This window comes from Glycine max, chromosome 13, assembly GCF_000004515.6.
Source record: "Glycine max cultivar Williams 82 chromosome 13, Glycine_max_v4.0, whole genome shotgun sequence".
NCBI classification, from domain to species: domain Eukaryota; kingdom Viridiplantae; phylum Streptophyta; class Magnoliopsida; order Fabales; family Fabaceae; genus Glycine; species Glycine max.
In genome coordinates this window covers 1,959,607-1,980,985 of record NC_038249.2, presented here as the reverse complement: position 1 = coordinate 1,980,985, position 21,379 = coordinate 1,959,607, and positions in this window count along the sequence as shown.

The window sequence follows — 21,379 nt, the reverse complement described above, 5'->3', positions numbered from 1 at the left end:
AAGGAATTAGGGATTTGGTTTAGAACTCAAGGATTAATCACTAAGGAATTATAATTAGTCATTTTAGTTTGAATCTTGGTTGCATGAACTAAGAGATTGATTAGGAACAAATTTCATATGTAGAATTTTTTGGATTTCATTTTAGCAATGCTTTTTCTTCATTTGAATTTTGTTTCACTCCAAAATTTCTTTCAAAAAGCCAAAAACAAATTACTTTTGCCATAGCAAATTCTCAATTCGATTGTTATCGCAAAATCCTTCTTTTCAAAAATTAAAACTTGACACATTCATCATAGTGCACTGACAACTCGCGGCAACGAATGCTTCTAAAAGCTAGTTGTTGATTTCCTACTTGTTGCTCATAGTCTCTAAGGATGATAACTCTAAATACTTATTGTTTCTTTCTACAAATAGACTAAGTTCATTTCCCTATCTCAAGAATACAAAGGTATACCACAACAAAGCACGCAACTCGTGTCAGGGCCAACCTTGGGCCTAGGCTAGAGGGGCAACGACTCAAGGCCGACAATTGGAAAAACCTCCCAAAAAATTATTTATATATAGTTATGGGATAATATATATATATATATATATATATATATATATATATATATATATATATATATATATATATATATATATATATATATATATATATATATATATATATATATATATATATATATATATATATATATATATATATATATATATATGACACATAAACATGTAATGAAACATGAACATATGATAATAAATAGACTATAAGATTTTGTTTTCCCACAAGATAAGAAACACAAATTGAAAATCAAATTGTAAAGGAATTTATTTTTAATATTATAAATTAAAATCCATCACTCCCTCAATTAGATATTTTTAACATTTTCTCTCATTTGTTTTGAAAGTGTATTTTCACACACTTTTTTACCATTAGACAAAATATATCTCTCAATCATCTCAAAATATTATTTATCTATCTTTATTATACGTGCACGCACGTAGACACACATGCATGTGTGTACTTATATATAATTTTCTTAATTGTCTATTCATTTTAAATTAAACATAACCTTATATTACAATTTAAAATATTTATCATAAATATAAATATATAATTTATATATTTAATAATATTTATTTATTATAATTATAATTATATAAAAATGTTAATATTATGCAATGTACAAACGAAAATACTAGTTAAAATTAACAGTATATTACTAAAGAAAAAATACATGTAAAATTTAATTTGTGATGATGATATTGATGAAAGCTAATAGTATAGAGCTAATTTGAATACAAAATGTAATATTTTTTTTAGATTTATTAAAATTAAGTTATTCATTTAATGTAATAAAATATATAATTTTTAAATAAAATTATTATTTATTTTATTTAAAATATGTTTACATTTTAAAATATTTATATATATTGTCTTATTTATCATTTTGTCCTGGATTCATGAAATGTTAAGATCGATACTAACTCAGGTCGAGCTTAACTCTTAAATATGTTTGAGGGAGAAATAATATAATAATAAAAGTATTAGAGAGAAAATGATAGAGGAATGATAAATTTAAAAGGATAAATATAGTGATAAAATTTTTAGATAACGAAATTGAAAAAAAAACATTTATTTGTAAAACTCCACCAACGAAAATGTATTGGATAGAGTTAATTGTAAAGGAAAATGTATTGTCGCTAATTGACTATCAAAACATGATTATCCCATCAACTGGGTGGATAGAGTTACTAGTTAACTACTCTAAGCGTGTATAGATTAATTTAATTCACATGAGATTGTTTTAATTTAATTAATAGTTTTGGTTTTGAGACTTAAATATGTAATTGCATTAGATATGTTGTATTCATCTGGAACAAATGAAAAATACTTGTCGTCTTAAATAAAGAGTAAAACAGATTGTGACTTTAAAGCCAAAACGTTATTCTGACTTTCTTCAATTTTAGATCATTAGATTAATTTTTAATGGTCTAGATTTTGCCATTTGTTTGAAAAATATTTTTAATTTAATTATTAATTTGGTTTGTATATTTTCCTATTTTTAAATTATAAAAAATACTACTGAGCATGTAGATTACTTAATACTTAGTTATTTTAGTTTAGCTGGTGGTCTCCAATATTATTCAAATTGACTAAAAATTTCTTATAGTTGTTCAATTGTAAAAAAATCTTTTACCGAACAAGAAAATTATGGTAGTTTAAAAATTATAACATACTTTTTAGTTTTTTTTATACATATCATTAGTATCTTTCATTTCATTAGAAGCAATGATGTTTAAACTGAAAACTTTATAAATGATAAACTTCTTTCTAGCTAGGAACTATTGATTATACTGAAATAACTATGTAATAGTTAATCTACATGCTTAATAATTTTTTATGCTTTTGGAGTATAAAAAAAATATAAAAATGGAATTAAAATTTAATTAGAAAGATCTTTTAAAACAAGTGGCAAAATCAGGACTATCAAATTAATCTAATGATGTAAAATGGTGACTTTCCCTCCACAAAGTTTGATGCGAACTCAAGAAGGTTTAGAACCTTGATCCCACAAGAACTTGAATTACATCCACTCCAAGAAAGCTAACAATCAGATTGGTGATCCACTTGAATCCTTGAGTACAAGATACAAGGGAGTGTTGGAGATACATAAGGATGATAAAGATTTGATAGGTTAGAAAAGTTTTAAAAGGAATCAAAGAGAAAATTCTCACTTATCTGAAATGTTTAGAATGCTCAATGTCATTCAACTTGGTTTGGATACAATAATTTTTCCTATATATAGTGTAAGTGTTGACTTAGGTGATTACTAGACATTAAATCCCTATGTAACTTGAGTTCGCATCAAACTTTGGGGGGGAAAGTCACCATTTAGATTAATTTGATAGTCCTGATTTTGCCACTTGTTTTAAAAGATATTTTTAATTAAATTTTAATTCCATTTTTATATTTTTTTATACTCTAAAACCATAAAAAAGTATTAAGCATGTAGATTAACTATTACATAGTTATTTCAGTTTAATCAATAGTCCCTAGAAAGAAGTTTATCATTTATAAAGTTTTCACCGCTTGCTTTGCTTCAAGATCCTGGGGCATCGCCGAGTTCTGGGGTGACAAGTTCGAAAGGGCCAAAGCTGAGTCCCAAAAGGCGTAAGCTGATTGTGCTAAGGTTAAACGGCCTCTGGTAGACGTCGCCCATGCCAATGTGATGTTGATGATGTCGGCTGAGGACTCTCGGGAATCTCTTGCCATGCTGAGACCAAATTAATGGAGTCTGAGTCCCAAGAAGAGGTGCTAAAGACTAGGGTCATTACTGTTGATAACTCAACTAAGTGTTGAAAACTGATAATTTGGCAATCTCACAGGGAAGAAGAAGAAGGAAAGAAAGAGAGCTTTTCTTATACAGATTCAAAGAAATCAGATTACTATTCTCATACTCAGTTTTTCTATTTTTTTTACACAGTACTACAACAAGCTATATATGGTTATTTTTCTAATTCTGTTATAACTACCACTAACTAACATACAAGTGATAGAACTAACTAACTAATCATCTGAATTATCTTTATATCTAACACTCCTCCTTAATTCAAATTTCATTTGAGCTTCTAAGTCCCATCTTTCTCCTCAGATCTTCAAACCTCTCCTTCTTCAAAGGTTTTGTCAAAATGTCTGCAAGTTGATCTGCAGATCTGCAAAAATCCAACCTCAATCTTCCATTGTACACTTGATCTCTTAAGTAGTGAAATCTAGTCTCAATGTGCTTGCTCCTTCCATGAGCAACAAGATTCTTTGCAAGGCTTATAGCAAACTTGTTATCTACCATCAACAGCATTCCATTCTCAGATTTTACCTTCAACTCATTTAGCAAAGCTTCTAACCATATTGTTTGACAAGCACTCATGCTGGCAGCTATGTATTCAGCCTCACATGACGATAAGGCCATGACAGATTGCTTCTTTGAACACAAACTGATAGCTGCATTTCCTAGCTGAAACAAATACCCTGTGGTACTCTTTCTATCAGTTTTATCCCCATACCAATCAGCATCTGAAAAGTCAATCATCTCACAGGAATTGCTACTCAAGTTTGTAGGAAACAGCAAACCAAAACCAATAGTCCCTTTCAAGTACCTCAGTAGTCTTTTCACTGCATTCAAATGACCTTGCTGTGGTGCTGTCAAAAATATACTCACCAAGCCAACTCCATATGCTACATCTGGTCTGGTATTGCATATATACCTCAAGGAGCCAACCATTTGTCTGAACACAGTCTTATCCACCAATTTTTCAACCCCAAATTGATCCAGCACTGCACTAGTTTCAACAGGAGTTGAAACTGAGTTGCAGTCAAGCATCTGAAACCTCTTTAGGACATCAATTGTGTATTTGATTTGGTGCATAAAAATTCCAGCCTTTGTCCTCTTGAACTCTGCCCAGAAAATATGATAATTCTCCAAGATATGACATTTTGAACTCAGACTTCATCTCTTGCTTGAATGTCGAGATAACACTGAAATCCTTTCCTGTTATCAGTAAATCATCCACATATAAACACACTATGAGGATATCTGAAAGACTTTCTCCTTTAACATACACACCATATTCAGTAGTGCATCTCATGAATCCAATTTGCAAGAGAAAGGTGTCTATTCTCTTGTTCCAAGCTCTGGGAGCCTGTTTCAGACCATACAGGGCCTTATGAAGCTTGTACACCTCTATTTCTCTACCTTTCATCACAAACCCTGGTGGTTGAGTGACAAAAACTTCTTCTTCTAGTGAGCCATTAAGAAATGCAAATTTTACATCCATTTGGTGTACTTCCCAGCAATTGTAGCTAGCCATTGCTATTACAAGTCTCATTGTTTCCAACCTAGCAACAGGGACAAATACTTCATCATAATCCAGACCTTGCTTCTACAGAAATCCCTTTGCAACCAGTCTGGCTTTGAACTTTGTTACTTCTCCTCTAGGATTCAACTTAGTTTTGTAGACCCATTTTACTGCTATGGCTTTCTTTCCTGTTGGTAGCTTTGTGAGACTCCATGTCTTGTTTCTCTCAATAGACCTCAGCTCTTCTTCCATTGCTTCAACCCAATGTGAGTGCTTCAAAGATTCTTCCATGCCAATAGGTTCCATCTCAGCAAGTAAGGCCATATGGACAAAGTCACCATCAGCTGTAATCAAGGAATCTGGGAATATTTCATAGTCATCCAGCCTTGCAGGGGCTTGTCTATTTCTATGAGGTCTTGTTGATACTGCTTCATCATGAACAACATTGTCTTCTGTTCCTACATCAGTGTTTAGACCTTCAATTCTGGTTCTCAATTCAGATGTGCCCTGCTTATCACTCCAATTCCAGGATTGACCCTCATCAAACTTCAAATCTCTACTCAACACTAGTTTCTGAGTTTGAGGATTAAAAACCCTGTATACACCAGTAGAATGGTAGCCGAGAAATATGAGTTTCTCACTCTTGTCATCCAATTTTCTCCTTATTGCGTCTGGAACGTGCTTATAGCAGATAGACCCAAAGATTCTGAGATGGCTCACACTTGGTCTAGTGCCTGACCAGACTTCTTCTGGTGTCTTGTCTTCCAATCTCTTTATTGGACATCTATTCAGCAGATACACAGATGTTGAAACAGCCTCAGCCCATAATTTCTTTGGCAGGTTCTTTGTCTTTAGCATGCTCTTTGTCATGTTGAGGATGGTTCTATTCTCCCTTTCTGCTGTGCCATTGTGCTGTCGAGTGTAGAGAGCTATAACCTCATGTTCAATCCCCACCTTAGTGCAATAGGATTTGAATTCATTTGACATGTATTCTCCTCCACCATCTGATCTTAGCACTTTCAATTTGGACTCACACTGTTTTTCGACCAGAGTTTTCCAAATCTGAAAAGTGTCAAACACATCACTCTTCTTCTTAATAGGATAAACCCACACCTTTCTAGTGAGATCATCAATAAAGGTTACAAAAAACCTGTTTCCACCAAGAGACTCCTCCTCAAAAGGACCACACACATCAGTATACATAACTTCAAGTGGTTTAACAGTTTTTGTAGGTATGCTTGAAACAAAAGAATTTCTAGCTTGCTTGCCTATTAGGCATTCATCACATAGCTTCTCAGGAACTCTAATGTTTGGTAGGCCTGTTACTAAACCTTTTCTATTTAGTAGCTCTAAGCTTTTGAAATTTAGATGGCCATACCTCTTGTGCCATAGCCAAGTTTCAATTTCTGTGGTGGACTGCAGACACTTCTGATCACTAATCTGAATTTCAATTCTAAATGTTTTGTTAGCCGAGAGTGGAGCTTTTAGGACACTCTTCTTGTCTTTATCAAAAACTTTCAGCACGTTGTCCTTCATCTCCATTGTATAACCCTTTTCAAGCAATTGTCCAAGGCTGAGTAAATTGCTTTTCATCTTGGGAACATACAAGACATTTGAGATGCAGGCTTTCTTTCCATCTTTTCTTTGAATCATCACGCTCCCTATCCCTTCTGCTGTAATTGAGCTGTGATCTGTGAATTTCACTGTGCTTTCGGAAGTCTCATCAAGTGTTGTGAACCACTCTCTTCTCCCTGACATATGGTTTGAGCAACCAGTGTCTAGGTACCAGAAATTAACACACTGAAGATCATTTTTGGTGGTAACCATCAGCAAATAATGATCATCTTCTATATTCTCCTCTTGTGCCAACCTTGCTTCTTCACCTTTCACATGAGAGCCTTTACTGAATCTACAATCAGCTGCAAAATGGCCAAAGTTCTTGCAGTTGTAACACTGCACCTTCTTCTTGTCGACCCATTTCTTTTTCCCTGAGAATTGGCTTCTTGGATTTGACACAGCTTTTTGTGAAGATGATCCAGAATCACCACATTTTGAATCTTCAGTCTTTCTCCACTTCTCATCACGCCACTTTCCTTTGTTCTTTTTGGATTTATCTCCTTGCTTGTCAAACTTTCTGCTTGTTTGAGCTTGTAAGGCTTGATCATTGTGCTTCTCAGGATTCCTTTCTCTTAATCTCTGCTCATGCGCTTCAAGTGAACTTTGTAGTTCTTCAAGCTTGAAGGATGTAAGATTCTTTGATTCTTCAATGGCCACCACAATGTGATCAAACTTTGATGTCAGTGTTCTGAGCACCTTCTCAATCACCAGTTGTTCCTTAATTTGTTCTCCACAGCACTTCATCTAATTGGTGAGTGTGAGAATCTTGGTGAAATACTCAGCTACTGATTCAGTCTCCTCCATTGCAAGAAGCTCATACTGTCTTCTCAATGTCTGAAGCTTTACCTTCTTTATCTTTTCTCCAAAGATAATCCAATATTTATTTAGATAAAGATATCTAAATATATATTTTAGTAAAGTAAAAGATAGATAAAATTGTTTTAATATATTATATTGTTATTTTTATTTTGAAAAGATGTTATTATAATAATATATTAGATTGGTTATAGATAATAATAAATAAAGATAATAAAAATAAGAGATAAAGAAAGGTTACTTAAACAAATCTCAAAAGATATAATTTCAAATTATGTACAATGTTTGTATAAGGATAGACAGTTCTTTTTCCTAGAAACACACAAATAAACAATCTCTATTGGTATTAGTGGGTTGCTCAAGGATTGAGAAAAAAAAAACCAAAATTTTTTGTCAATGCAATTGGTAGAATAGAAGAAGGATAACAAAGGACACAAATTACTTGCTTCAAGAGGTGAGTAAAACAACATTCTTCTAAACTTTCATGGTATAATTCTTTTATGACAATTTCTTCTACAATGTTCTTGATATTAAATAATTCATGAATTAACGGTGTTTTAGATGTTCGCGTAGTATCAAATATATTTTAGAACGAGTATAATTTCTTTAACTATTTTTGTATTGTAGTGTGTTGTGCTAATATTTCCTCTCAAGACATCAAACTTCAATGATATTTTAATTTGTTATACGGGGATGTACAAGAGTTCTTTTCCCATTCATATATTTGTGTCGTTGAATATAAATATAAGTCTAACTGCTTTTGATTTATGCTGGACTATATTTGTACTTACCAAAATCCAGAGTAGGGATATGTTAGGGTGGACGTGGCCAAGGTGGGATCCTAGACTTCACATGTCAAACGATGAGTGGCCTTTGTTAAGAGGACAAGAAGGGAAACCTGCAAAATAAAGGACTTTGATGCTCAAGTAAGTATGTGAGTTAGGAGAGTATTAATGAGTGAATGTATACGTATGTGAGCAGATGTGTGTTTGTGGAAAAATTTCGAGAGAACCTAGTACTTATAGTGATGAGGACATGACCAAGAGCAAGGGCAAGGATCCACTTGAAGGACTTGGAGGGCCTATGACAAGGGCTAGAGCAAGGAAAGCCAAGGAAGCTCTTCAACAAGTGTTGTCCATACTATTTGAATACAAGCCCAAGTTTCAAGGAGAAAAGTCCAAGGTTGTGAGTTGTATCATGGCCCAGATGGAGGAGGACTAAATGGCACCACTTTGTCTCAATTTTAGAGTGTTTAGTTTGTCTAAATAATGGCCCAATCCTTGTAAAGTTGGCTGACCAAAAATATGTTTTGGGTTAATCAACTAAAATGGCTTTAGTTAGGTTTAGTTCAAGTTGTAATAAGGGCCCAATTGGCAACCTAGGCATCAGCCTTTTGGGAGACCAAATAGTGGCTGACTTGTTGGTTGTTGGGGGTGACTTTTGGTTGCCACAATTTCAGTTACACTCAGCCATTAAGTTTTTTTTAATTCCCTAGGTTAATGGCATTAAGTTATTTTAATTTTAGGTTAGTGGGTCATTACTAAAATTTGCTGTAAAGCTTCTATATAAGCTGAACCATTTTATCAATAAACACAAGTTGAGTTTTATTCAGAAAATTAGAGTTTATCTCTTTTTTCTTAGTGAGAGTGATTCTCCTAAATTCTTGAGTAATTCAAGAACACCCTGGCTGTATCAAAGGACTTTCACAACCTTTGTGTGTTGCCCTTGCCAGAAAGAGTGATTCTTTCCTTCCTTTCATCTTCAACCTTGTTCTTTCAAACCACAATTCCAGAAAATCTACTTCTGCCCAAAATTATCTCGTGGCCATAACTCCCATTTTACGCACTCAAATTAAGTGATTCTTGAGCCTAAATTGAATTTCAAAACGAGACCTTTCACCTCGTTTTGGAATCACCTCATTTAGAGCCATGTAGCTTGAGTTATTTCCATTTCTATATTTCTGTCCAGCCACCACTTAACCTATGTTTTACCATCCCATTAATCCATTTTATGCCAAGAACCACCTTATTAAGACCCACGAAATTAACCACCTTATTTTCCATCCTTTCCTTAATCAATTTCCGCATTTTCCATCAAGGTTTAATCCTAGACGATCCTAAGTCAGCCCTTGTGCCATGAGGGTTCATATCATATAGTGTGAAGAGGGAGCTATGGGTCCTTGTTGATAGGGGCTATTACAAACATAACAACCCTTACAAATACTTACCGGCTAGATAATAGCTGGTAGATAATGGTGACTTATAGATAAAGTTAGAGATAATATATAGCTTAGAAATAAAAGCTAATAGATAATAGTTACTTACAGATAATGTGTAGCTTTGCAGAAAATTGAATACCTGCCAAGAGATAAAGAAATGATAATATATTCAAATAATAAGAGGTTAGAGATAACTTGTTAGTTGGGAGCTCGGTTGCTAAGGGCCAGATGTCAGTGCTCCCGTGCGAGGATTGACATGGAGGGTTGACGTGTTCATTTAAGTGCTAGGTAACGTGCCACGTGTATTTTGTAGACACTGGATAGTACAATATTATATTTAATTTTTGAAAAATAGTGGTAAAGGAAAGTTTGGGGTACACACATATATAAACGTTGATGTTACTTTGTGGTATTTTCTTGCAAGTGTGCATGTGCCTTGTGTATAAATGAAAATATTGGTATTTATATATTTGTGTGTTTATTTAATTATAACCATGAATGAAGCATTGTTCATATCATAAATTCATAAATTTGAATTATATGATAGATACCTCCATCTGGGATGGAGAAGAGATTTTGGATACTTCATCTATGATGGGGAAGACTATGGGACGCCATTGCATGGAATACTCATCGACCCTTTGAAGAATTTGAGATCCGCTCTGGTTTTGGGAACCAAAGAATTAAGTCTTATTTTTCTAGGAATCACTAAGTTGTGTATGTTATATTTATTTGAATGCAATGAGATGTTGTCATTTATCTAAATATTTTATTTATTCAGAATGTCATGCATTGTGATTGTTTTAATCTAATTTTTATTAGAGTATATATTCGTATCCCAAATTTTCCTTTACCACTATTATTCATAAATTAAATATAATATAGTCCAACATAAATCAAAAGCAATTAGACTTATATTTATATTCAACAATATAAATATTTGAATGGGAAAGAACTCCCGCACATCCCCATATAACAAATTAAAATATTATTGAAGTTTGTTGTGAAACCCTCTACTCCTCACATATATACTAACAAAGGAATAAAATTCGAATATTAATTAAAAGTATTTTTTTTTACATTTTTAAATACAAGCCTTTTAAAGGGATAAAAGGCTCACATTCACTTTCTTCTACATCATATTCAAACTTGTCCAAATAAATAATAAACTTATCTCGGTTCAAACAAGATTGTCTAAGACTTCATATAATTAATATAAACCCCTATACCTCAATGCCACATCCTATCAGAGCGTTGTGTCTCGACATCCTTCAGCACAAGGTTCCTTAAAGCAATTCATCTAGTCATCTGCTCCCCCGAACACAAAGTTCAAGATCATCACAGGATCCAAACACAAATAACACACGGGGAGTGAGTTATCACATTCCTAGCTATTAAAGAAACAAGACAATTAAATATACATATTATATAAATGAGATACCACTTGCTTAAACATAACTCACGTAATTTCACCACTTTGTCATTCAAAATTCACTTTTCAATCATCAATCACATTACACAAGAATCTCACACTTTGATCAAGATATAATAACACCTCAATTTCATAATAAACAATTAGCAAGCGTATGCAACAGTTATGCTAAGACTCAATCCTATATGCAATGTGGTACCATGTCAGTGAAAAACCTCGCTGGGTGCCTAGGAGTACATGACAAGACAAACCACACACTAGCAAGTCAAGTCACTCTCACTAGGTAATATCATAGGGAGACCAGTCAGGGTCACAGTGTTTTGCGAGAATGCTCCAACCATATGGGATCAACATAGGCTTAAAGGAGCACTCAAACCGTGTGACCCCCAAGGCCTACACTCCGAAGAGTATGTCAGGGCCTCTCACTCCTGATTCAGGTCCAACCCAGAAAACATTTTAACACACAGACTCTATCTATGAACTGTACAAAACACACGACTCCTCAATTGTTCTCAAAAATAGTTTTAACTTGTTGCCCTAAAAGGGACTTAACATTAACTCATCGCCCTTAAAGGGACTTAACATTAACTCGTCGCCCAAAAGAGACTTAACATTAACTCGTCGCCCTTAAAGGGATTTAGCATTAACTCGTCGCCCTTAAAGGGACTTATAGTCGTGTGATTATACAATTCATAGTTCATACTTAATGCACACAACATCTCAATCACAATACATACATAATTTATCACATACACTCGATCTCAATCACAATGGTATAATCTCAAAATGGCATGTTATCACACCTCATGGATTATATTCACTTTACCAATGAACTATGCAATACACACAAATACTCAATTGTTTTCAAAATCATTTTAACTCGTCGGGTTCCCACAGTGGATCCCATCACAATACTCGTCGCCCTTAAAGGGTCTTACAATTGTGTGATTACACAGTTCATAGTTCACAACTTAATACACACATCTCATCTCAATACACATGTATTTCATCATCCGTCACATGTTCAATTTATCACATACTCACAATTTGAATTATCATTTCATAACCTCAACATAACAATTTATACAAAGAGATTTTATCACAACATGGGGTGTAAAACCCCTGAAATAGTTTCTCACAATTATATCAAAATCAATTAATCAAAATCATGGGTTAAATACAAAGACACCAAGAGCACTCAAATTTATCAATCAATTCTCATCAAGACATCAATTGGTACATAGAACACAATAATATTGTATTTATAATCATAAAGGGAAAATTATAATTCAATAAACATCCCAAAATAAACCCAAATTTAGTTCTCTAAGGATCCCTACACATGTTCATTCTAACCCCCAATTGCGATAAACTCATCCCTTACCTCTAAGAAGACTCATGTGTCTTCCGAAAGCGATAGCGACATCTCTAGCAAGTTCCTAAGATTTCTCAATTTCTTCCTGTGGTTGCTCTGATAGGGTTCCCAAACGTTAAAGAGGATGAGAAGAGATTGAAGCCTCTATTTGTACTGTCATCGTGCGATTCCTTTTTCTCCCTCCTCGAATACTATTTCGCAAATAACAACGGTGAAGGTGTGCACAATTGAATTTCGCACAACATATCAAAATTTCACAATAATCCAACGGTCAACGAAACCGGGATCGTAGTTTTACCGAGACAGCTCTGGATTTCTGCGGGAAAGGAAAATGCTACAATGCGAGGGGTATTTCTCTTAGCTTAGATATGATATCGCAATTCCCAACGGTGAGAATGCTCGAAATTGGGTTGCGAACATTCTGTTTAAATTTCACGACGGTCCAACGGTGAATGAGTCCGAGATCGTCCTGGGACAGGTTTGGTGGCCTACGGGAAAAAGAGAGGGTTTTGGGATAGGAAGAAAGAAAAAACGAAATTAAGAGGTAGAAGAGGCTGAGGAGTCAGTCTCAAAACTGACCTAGCATGTTGCTATTTATAGCTAGAGGTATTCACGACCTGTTATTTACTTTATTTATTTATTTTTATTATTTTATAAAAAAAGAAACTCTATTTTATTCTCCATCAAATGAATAATGAAATATCCTTTTTATTTTCTCTCAAACCATTATTTTATTATATTTATTTTTTTATTTATTTAATTATAAAACATCATTATTCTCTAAAATTTTATTTACGAAAAAAATGGGATGTTACATTTGTTGTCTTGAGAGGAAAAATTAGCACAACACACTACAATAAAAATCAATTTGTTAAAGAAATTATACATATTTTAAAATATATTTGATACTATGTGAACGTCTAAAACACTGTTAATTCAAGAATTCTTTAATATCAAGAACAATGTAGAAGAAATTGTTCATAAAAGAATTATACCATGAAAGTTTGGAAGAAGGTTATTTAACTCTTCTCTTAAAGAAGTATTTCGTGTCTTTCGTTATCCTTCTTCTCTACTACCAATTGCGTTGACGGAATTTTCTCGCTTCCTTTTTTCCGTTCTTGAGCAACCCACTAGTACCAATTTATTTGTGTGTTTAATTTCTAGGAAACGAAACTCTCTATCCTTATACAAGCATTGTGTAATTTGAAATTATATCTTTTGAGATGTGTTTAACCAACCTTTCTTTATCTCTTATTTTTATCATCTTTATTTATTATTATCTTTAATCAATCTAATATATTATGATACTAACATCTTTTCAAAATAAAAATAACAACCTAATATATTAAACAATTTAATCTATCTTTTATTTTACTAAAAAAATATTTAAATATCTTTATCTAAATAATTATTGGATTATCTTTGGGATGTTACAGGATGCTCGTCCCTGTGGTGGTTTTTTTGGCTGGATTATTAGTGTTCTATTGCCGTTTATGGCCATTGATGGTGGTCGAAGTAGAAATTTTCTCTCACCTCATGTTGGACGCCAAATATTTTTACTAAGTTTGGAAGAATCTTCTCACAATGGCAATCCTTCCCAAGCTCCTCCATGGACAAGGGTGGAGGTACCTACAAAGATACTTCGACGCTCAAATTAGAAGCATAAAGATAAACAGATAGGTAAGTGTATGGGTTAGAGTGAGGATTTAATACCTGAGCTTTGATCATCTCCATTTTATAAAGGAAAAATTGGATACACATATCTCAATTTTTTTTAATGATAAAGACAAAGATAATATCTTTATTTTATTTTTCCTTGGATAATAATGATAATGTATATCTATTAGATTTAGAGATTATCCATTATCTTTTTACCTAGATAAAGTTTTTCATCTTTCCTTATTTAAAACCTTAGTATATTCCTAAGTTATTGACTCTAACTAATGCCAGATACAATACCCTATCCAGTTTGAATAGAACAAATAATAACCTAATTTATAAACCTAAAAACTCAACTGGAACTACAGTTGATTGCACTTGGGTGCATTACACTTCATAAGCATGACGGGCAAGACAAATTTTTTTTTTTGGGAAAAATGTAAATTATATTAACCCAAAATAATACATCAATGAACGGGGCATACCCCGCAGACAAAATACAGGATCCACTAAATGAAGCAGACCCTAGTCAAGCCTTAAAACAGCTGCAGAATATGCGACTGCCTATAAACAAGAAACATAGTTTTACTGATTACATCGTTAACTGAAAAATGACAATTCTCAAAAAGTAACTTGTTTCAGGACATCCAGATACTATACACGGTTGTAGCCAATGCCAAATAGCGAAGTCCACCTTGAATACCAGAGGTGCTTCTGCCCCGGATGAGTTGACTGATGGTGCTTTGTAGGGAAGTGGTTTGCCTGGGAAAAGGAAAGCAATCTCTAATGTGCTTCCAAACTCGGATTGCCCTACAGCAAGAAAAAAATAAGTGAGCATGGGACTCAGCCTCCTGTGAGCAGAGTGGGCAGAGGACTCCTTTGTTGAGGAAGGGAGCCCTATCAAGAGTCAGTAAGCGATTCTTCTTAGCCAGCCAAAGGATAAATGACATCTTCGGAGGTATAGCTGGATTCCAGATGACAGAACTCCAGTTAACTGCAGGTCTGATTTCTCTAAAGTAGTCATATGCTTTACCTACAAGTAAAATATCATTATTGCTCCAGGAGTGCAACATCTGCTTTGCAGCCTCAATATTACCTTCTCTGTTGGTAATGATGCCCCTGATGTGAATAATCTTCTTAATTAAAACAGAGTCAGATGGAGAGCTGTTAAAGTCCCAAACATCACCTCCATTGAAATAATAGATATGAACCCAACGGACCCACAGGGAGTCCTTCTTCGAGTGCAAGTCCCACAGAATGCGAGATAGGAGGGCAGTATTCCACTCCTTAAGATTGAACAGGCCAAGACCTCCCTCCCTCTTAGGCAAACAGATGTTTGTCCATGCCACCAAAGGCTTGATCTTACTGGAATCCGCCTTACCCCACAGGAAGTTACGGCAGGAGGCATTAATTCTGTCTAAAACGGATTGGGGCAGAGGGAAAACACCCATCCAGAAGTTAGCAATGCCCTGGATAACGGCTCTAATAAGCTCCACTTTTCCAGCATAAGAGAGCGATTTTCTGTTCCAACCTTGCATGAGGCAGGTGATCTGGGCAATCAAAGGGGCATAGTGGTAGACATTGAGCCGAGAAGATAAGAGAGGAACTCCCAAATATCTAAAGGGGAAAATGCCAGGACTGAAACCCGTGAGCTGCTGAATTTCAGAACAAGTATCTGGACTTAAACCTGCTGAATAAAAGGCAGATTTGTTTGCACTAATGGAGAGCCCAGATACACTGCAAAAGTGTTGCAGCTTGGTAAGCATTGCAGATACTAAATGCACATTCCCTCTGGAAAGAAGCATAATGTCATCCGCGAATGCTAAGTGGGAGATCTGTAAGGTTGCACACTGTGGATGAAACTGAAAGTTTACATCGTCTTTGAGGCTTTTCATGTCTCTGGAGAAGTACTCCAAGCACAAGACAAATAGATAAGGAGAAAGGGGATCCCATTGTCTAAGGCCCCTCTGCCCTCTGAAGTGGCCAAAAATAGCTCCATTGATCACAATACTGAATGAGGTAGTAGAGACACACTCCATAATCCAAGCACAGAATTGATGTGGAAAACCAGTGGACTTAAGCATCCATTCCAAGAAGTCCCAGGAAATGGAGTCGTAAGCCTTGTGCAAATCAATCTTCAACAGACATCTAGGAGAAACCCTTTTACGGGCATACTTGCGCAAAAGCTCTTGGATGAGGAAGATATTATCTAGCATTTTCCGATTTTTCAGGAAAGCAGATTGGGGCTCACCAATGATAGTCTCAAGAACAGGTGCAATCCGATTGGCCAAAATCTTGGAAATTATCTTGTACAACAGATTGCACCAAGATATAGGCCTAAACTGATTCACCTGTGAAGCTTGCTCAGACTTTGGAATGAGGGCAATGATGGCATGATTTATTTGCTTTAGAATTTTTCCAGACCTGAAAAATTCATTGATAGCTGCAAATACATCATCCCCAATGATATTCCAGGCTTTTTTGAAAAAGAGAGCATTAAAGCCATCAGGCCCAGGGGCTTTGTTGTTGTCCATGACTGATATCACCTGCCAAACGTCGTCCTTAGAGATAGGATTAAGTAGAGCATCGAAACAGCTAGGCGGAACTTGAGGGCCCAGATTGCAGATAGCAGGAAGAGCCTCCTGCTGTACATCTTGAACACTGAACAACTCCTTGAAATGATTCACAAATGCACGGGCTATTTCAGGATGGGAGGAAGTGCTCTGGCCATCCTCCAGATTTATAGCTGCGATAAACCGGCTGTGCCTATTACGATTCATCAAAGCATGAAAAAATCTTGAGCCCCTGCCAGCTTGTAGAAGGTACTTGTTTTTTACAAGCTGAGCATTGATCATAGTTTCCGCTTTCCTGAGCATGATTGTCTGAGCTCTAATTCGGTTAGCCTAGGATAAAAGAGAAGGATTATGAGGGCTCTGCCTGAGTGAATTAAGAACAGAGTGGTATTCGGCCTCAGCAGATTCCACCCTGCTAGAAATGTGGCTATATTCCCTCCTGTACAATTGCTTCAGGGGACCCTTAAGGCCTTTTAATCTCTTGCAAACTCTGAACATGTTGCAGCCATAAACAGGTTTGTTCCAGCCCTCTGCTACAATACTTTAAAAGTCTGTGTGATCAACAATGGCATTATTAAATTTGAATGGAGAGTTACCTCTGGGCATAACCAAGTCAGTGGAAACAACTAGCGGGGTATGGTCAGAGATAGATTCAAACTTCATAACTTCACAGGCAGAGTTGTTGAAGGAGTTGAACCATAACTGGTTGCAAAGGGCCCGGTCTAGCTTGCTCCAGACTCTGCCATTGGTCCAAGTAAAGATAGGACCATGGCTGTTCATGCTACCTAGACCAAGTTCAGAGTAGCAATCCACAAAGTCCTGAATCTCGTAGGAAGTTGGCTCTGCCCCATTGAATCTGTCTGAGGGAGAGAGGATAGTGTTGAAAGCTCCAGTGAGGAGCCAAGGGCAATCCATGGTGGCATTAATCTTGTTCAGACTTACCCATAAGGACCTTCTGGCCACAACAGAATGCAGCCCATAAATAAATGAAGCTTGTAGCCGCTTACCAGAAATTTTACAGTGGATTGCACAATGAATCAATTGGGCATTTGATTCTGTAACTGAGAGATCAACTTTCGCTCGGTTCCACAAGATGAGAATTCTGCCCGCATGATGGGATGAGAAATTGTGGATAAAATTCCAGTCACCAAATTTTCTTTGCATAATTTCAGTAACTGAAGCATAATTCAATTTCGTTTCCAAGATAGCCATTACAGTCACTTCCTTACTACGAAGAAAGTTTTGCATCGCTTGATGCTTCAGAGGCAGGTTAAAGCCCCTGATATTCCAGGAAGCAATAATCATAGTTGTGGATGGGAGGAAGCCTCCCCTTTCCTACTGCCAGATTTTTGTAGTCTCCCAGTCTTAGCATCTAATTGCATCTCATCAACTCGTGCTGGCTTCTGGGAAGGCACCTTTTTTATTTTCTTTTGAGTTTTGGTTTTAACTTGAATAAAACCCTCCTCATCAGGCTCATATCTAGCACCACCTGCTCCTTTCAGCACAGATGAGTGCTTATGAACAGGAACAAAAATAGCACCTTGAGATTGTTGGACATGAGGGGCAACCAACTGGTTAGGCTGATCATCCTTCTGAGTTCCAGAGCTAATATGGATGCTGGCAGCAGGCTGGTTAGGCTGAACAACCTTTTGAGTTCCAGAGCTATTAAGGATTTTGGTCACATCGAGATCTGTTGGGCCAACCACTTGTGATTGAACCACAGGGGTGCTAACTAAGGCAGGGTCAGCTTTAGCTCCAGGCACAGCTTTACAATTGGCTAAACGGTGCCCAATCATTTTGCAGTGCTTGCAGAATGTGGGCCTATTTTCAAATTCAACTTTCTAAGTGAAGACCTTACCATTTGGGAGTCTAAAGCAGACCTCTTCAATGAGGTCCATAGAAGTATCCACCTCCACTAGTGCGCGGGCAAATGATATAGAGCCTTTAGAGGCAGTCAGTTGGTCCGTACGGATGGGCAGACCAACTTTGGAAAGAATCTTTCCTAGAGCCTGGGGATTCCACAGCTCAAGGGGCAGATTTCTGAGCTTTACCCACACAGGGATCTTGCTGAGCTCCTCGTTTCCAAAATCAAAAAAGGGAGGCATTACCTTCAATAACAGGGGTCTTTGGAAAATGAAGTATGGTCCTGCAGATATGACTTGGTTCATATCCTCTTCATTCTGAAATCGGAATACCAACCAGCCACTCTCATGGGTTGAATATGAAAAATTCACACCCCATTTCTGGCAGCATTCCATAAGAGCCTTTTTCCCCGGAAATCTGCCAGCTACATAGCCAATAAGGCTATGGCCCCAAGCCTCCTCCAGTGGTTGTAAGTCTGAATCATCCAGCAGTACTTCTTCAGCTGAGGGAGGAGAAAATTGCAATCCAAACCCCTTGGAGGGTTTCCTGTTATCCTTGAACAGGTTAACCCAGGGTTTTGCTGCCTCTGTATTTGCAGTTGGAGGTACCAATTCGGAGTCACTGGATGAAGAAGATTCCTCATCTGAAGAGGTATCATCCTCCCCCAGAGTATAGGAATCCTCTGGGGAAAGGACAGCTTTTGTCCTGCAGTCAGACAATATATCAAACACCTGGGCTGCATTCACTTTTGCTACTTCAGAATTTGACTTTGGCCTATTGTCGAACACTTGGTGTGCAGTGGTAGAGCTAGAAGCATGAGCTCCTTGACCTTCACCAGCAACCCCAACTACAACAGTAGTAGAAGAGATAGGTTCCTTACCCGAACCTACCACTGCTGCGCAACTTGGCTTAGACATTTTTCCAAACACTTGGTGTGCAGTGTTTGTCTTGGTGTTAGAACAAGAAACTCGCACACCCTGGCTTTCTCCCTCAGACCCTGTTACAACTGCAATAGAAGGAATCGAAGCATTTCCTGCAGCTACAGCTCCCCCCACCAGAGCAGGTTGGTTGGGAGTTGTTTTCTGTCCCTTACTTTTCCCCATTAGATGCTAACCTTAGTTCCGAAAATAGCATCAGAAGGAGGAACACAGGATTGTTCGGTGACCAAAAGAGAGTAGGCAGAAACTCTCTTATTGAGTGGTCCGACAGAAAATGATGGAAGCCATTTCTTGTGTGACGAAGAAGTGGTTGAGGCACCACCAGCGTCCACAGTAGTTCGGAAATGCACCTCTCCAACGATGGCCAGGCCACTGGAAATCGTCCAAGGAGGGAGAGATGTTGAACCACGAAGAGGTTAACGTGCGCGCCCTAGGAGAGAGAACAGAGAATTTGAATAGTGTTTTGACTGAGAGCTCTTTGATTACATTACTGTTGTTCTGTTTCTAAATGTAGAAGTGTGCAATAAAAGAAGAAAATGCAAAACAAGGGAAAAAAAGAAAGGCAATGCACGAATACAATAAAAATAAAAGATAAATCAATAAGGGAAATAGAAAAATCAGGCCCAATCATTCATGTTTTGCCTTCGGACAAAAATATTGCCCACAAGCTGGTGGGACAAGTGCATTTACCTCAAAACACCAAAATCAACATAATTTGGAACCAATTTTGCCCTTATTGTAGTTCAATAGCTTTGAAATTCATTGGTAAAACCCTAATATAAGTAGTAAATTTTTTGAAATATATCATTTTAATGTTTATAAAAGAGCACATTCCATTTGATGGAAGCAAGCTTGGATTTTCTTCTTTAGCAACCATCAAATGAAGGGAAAATCAAAAGGAGGACGCACCAACAAAACGCCCACTCCTCTTGTCTCTGCGATCAGAAGGTCGTGTGATGTGCATATCAGAGGCCAAAACTTGTGCTCAATTTCAGTTTGTTCTCTGTCCACAATACCCACTGAATCACAAACATATCAATTAATAGCGTCTTTGTGCGATGGTGGTTTGGTGGGTCCGGAACGGAGTCACGGGTGACGAGCTTGAAATGGGTAGAGCAAGATATAAGGTTCAAGTGTAAGGTCACTGGTTTTAGGTTCAAGTGGAAAAGGAAAAAAAGACTATTGTTAAGGATGAAATTGTAATTTCAACAGGCTAACCAAATTGGTCCACTATATATCACATATTTAACTTGTTCACCTTAGACACCGCCTAATATTTTTTTATCTCCTTGATGTTGTGTGAATGAATATTTTCTCAACTTTTCTGTCATGAGTCTACAGATTCTTACATGTACTGGAAATTTTTGCATCTATTTGATTGCCATTAGAATGAGTATTCAAATCATAATGATGTATGAAAATTACAAAAAGAGCTTTTGAGTTAGAATTGATAAACTCCTTGTGCTACTAACGGGTGGGATATGTAATACCCAAAATTTTAATATAATAACTATTAGTAGTAGTATGAGAATTTGTTTGAATTAAAATAAATATGATTATATATATATATATGGAATGGGATTATGATATGTTAAATATCGTTAAAACAATTAAATAAAAAATTATGTTTATTTTAATTACTTTATTTAAAATTGATTGAGTTAGACAATGATTTAATCAATAAAAAAGGATTAGGTGGTTAATATAAGATTGTTGAAATTATTTTATAATTATAAAAGAAAATGTGATAATTCTATATCCTAATTAAAAAGATTAAAAGATTATTATTATTGTAAAGATTATTATTATAATAATAATATATCATTGTGTATTTAGTTTGATAAGATATTGTTATATTTGAATTTGTGATCATTGAAAAGATTTTATCTTATCATATTTTATCTTAATATATATTGAAAAAAATAGATAATGTTAATAATGAAATAAATATAGATAATAGAGTAAAAAAAGATAAAGAAAGATTTGATTAATAAAATCAAGTGAGGATATATCTCATGACCCAATCTTAAATCA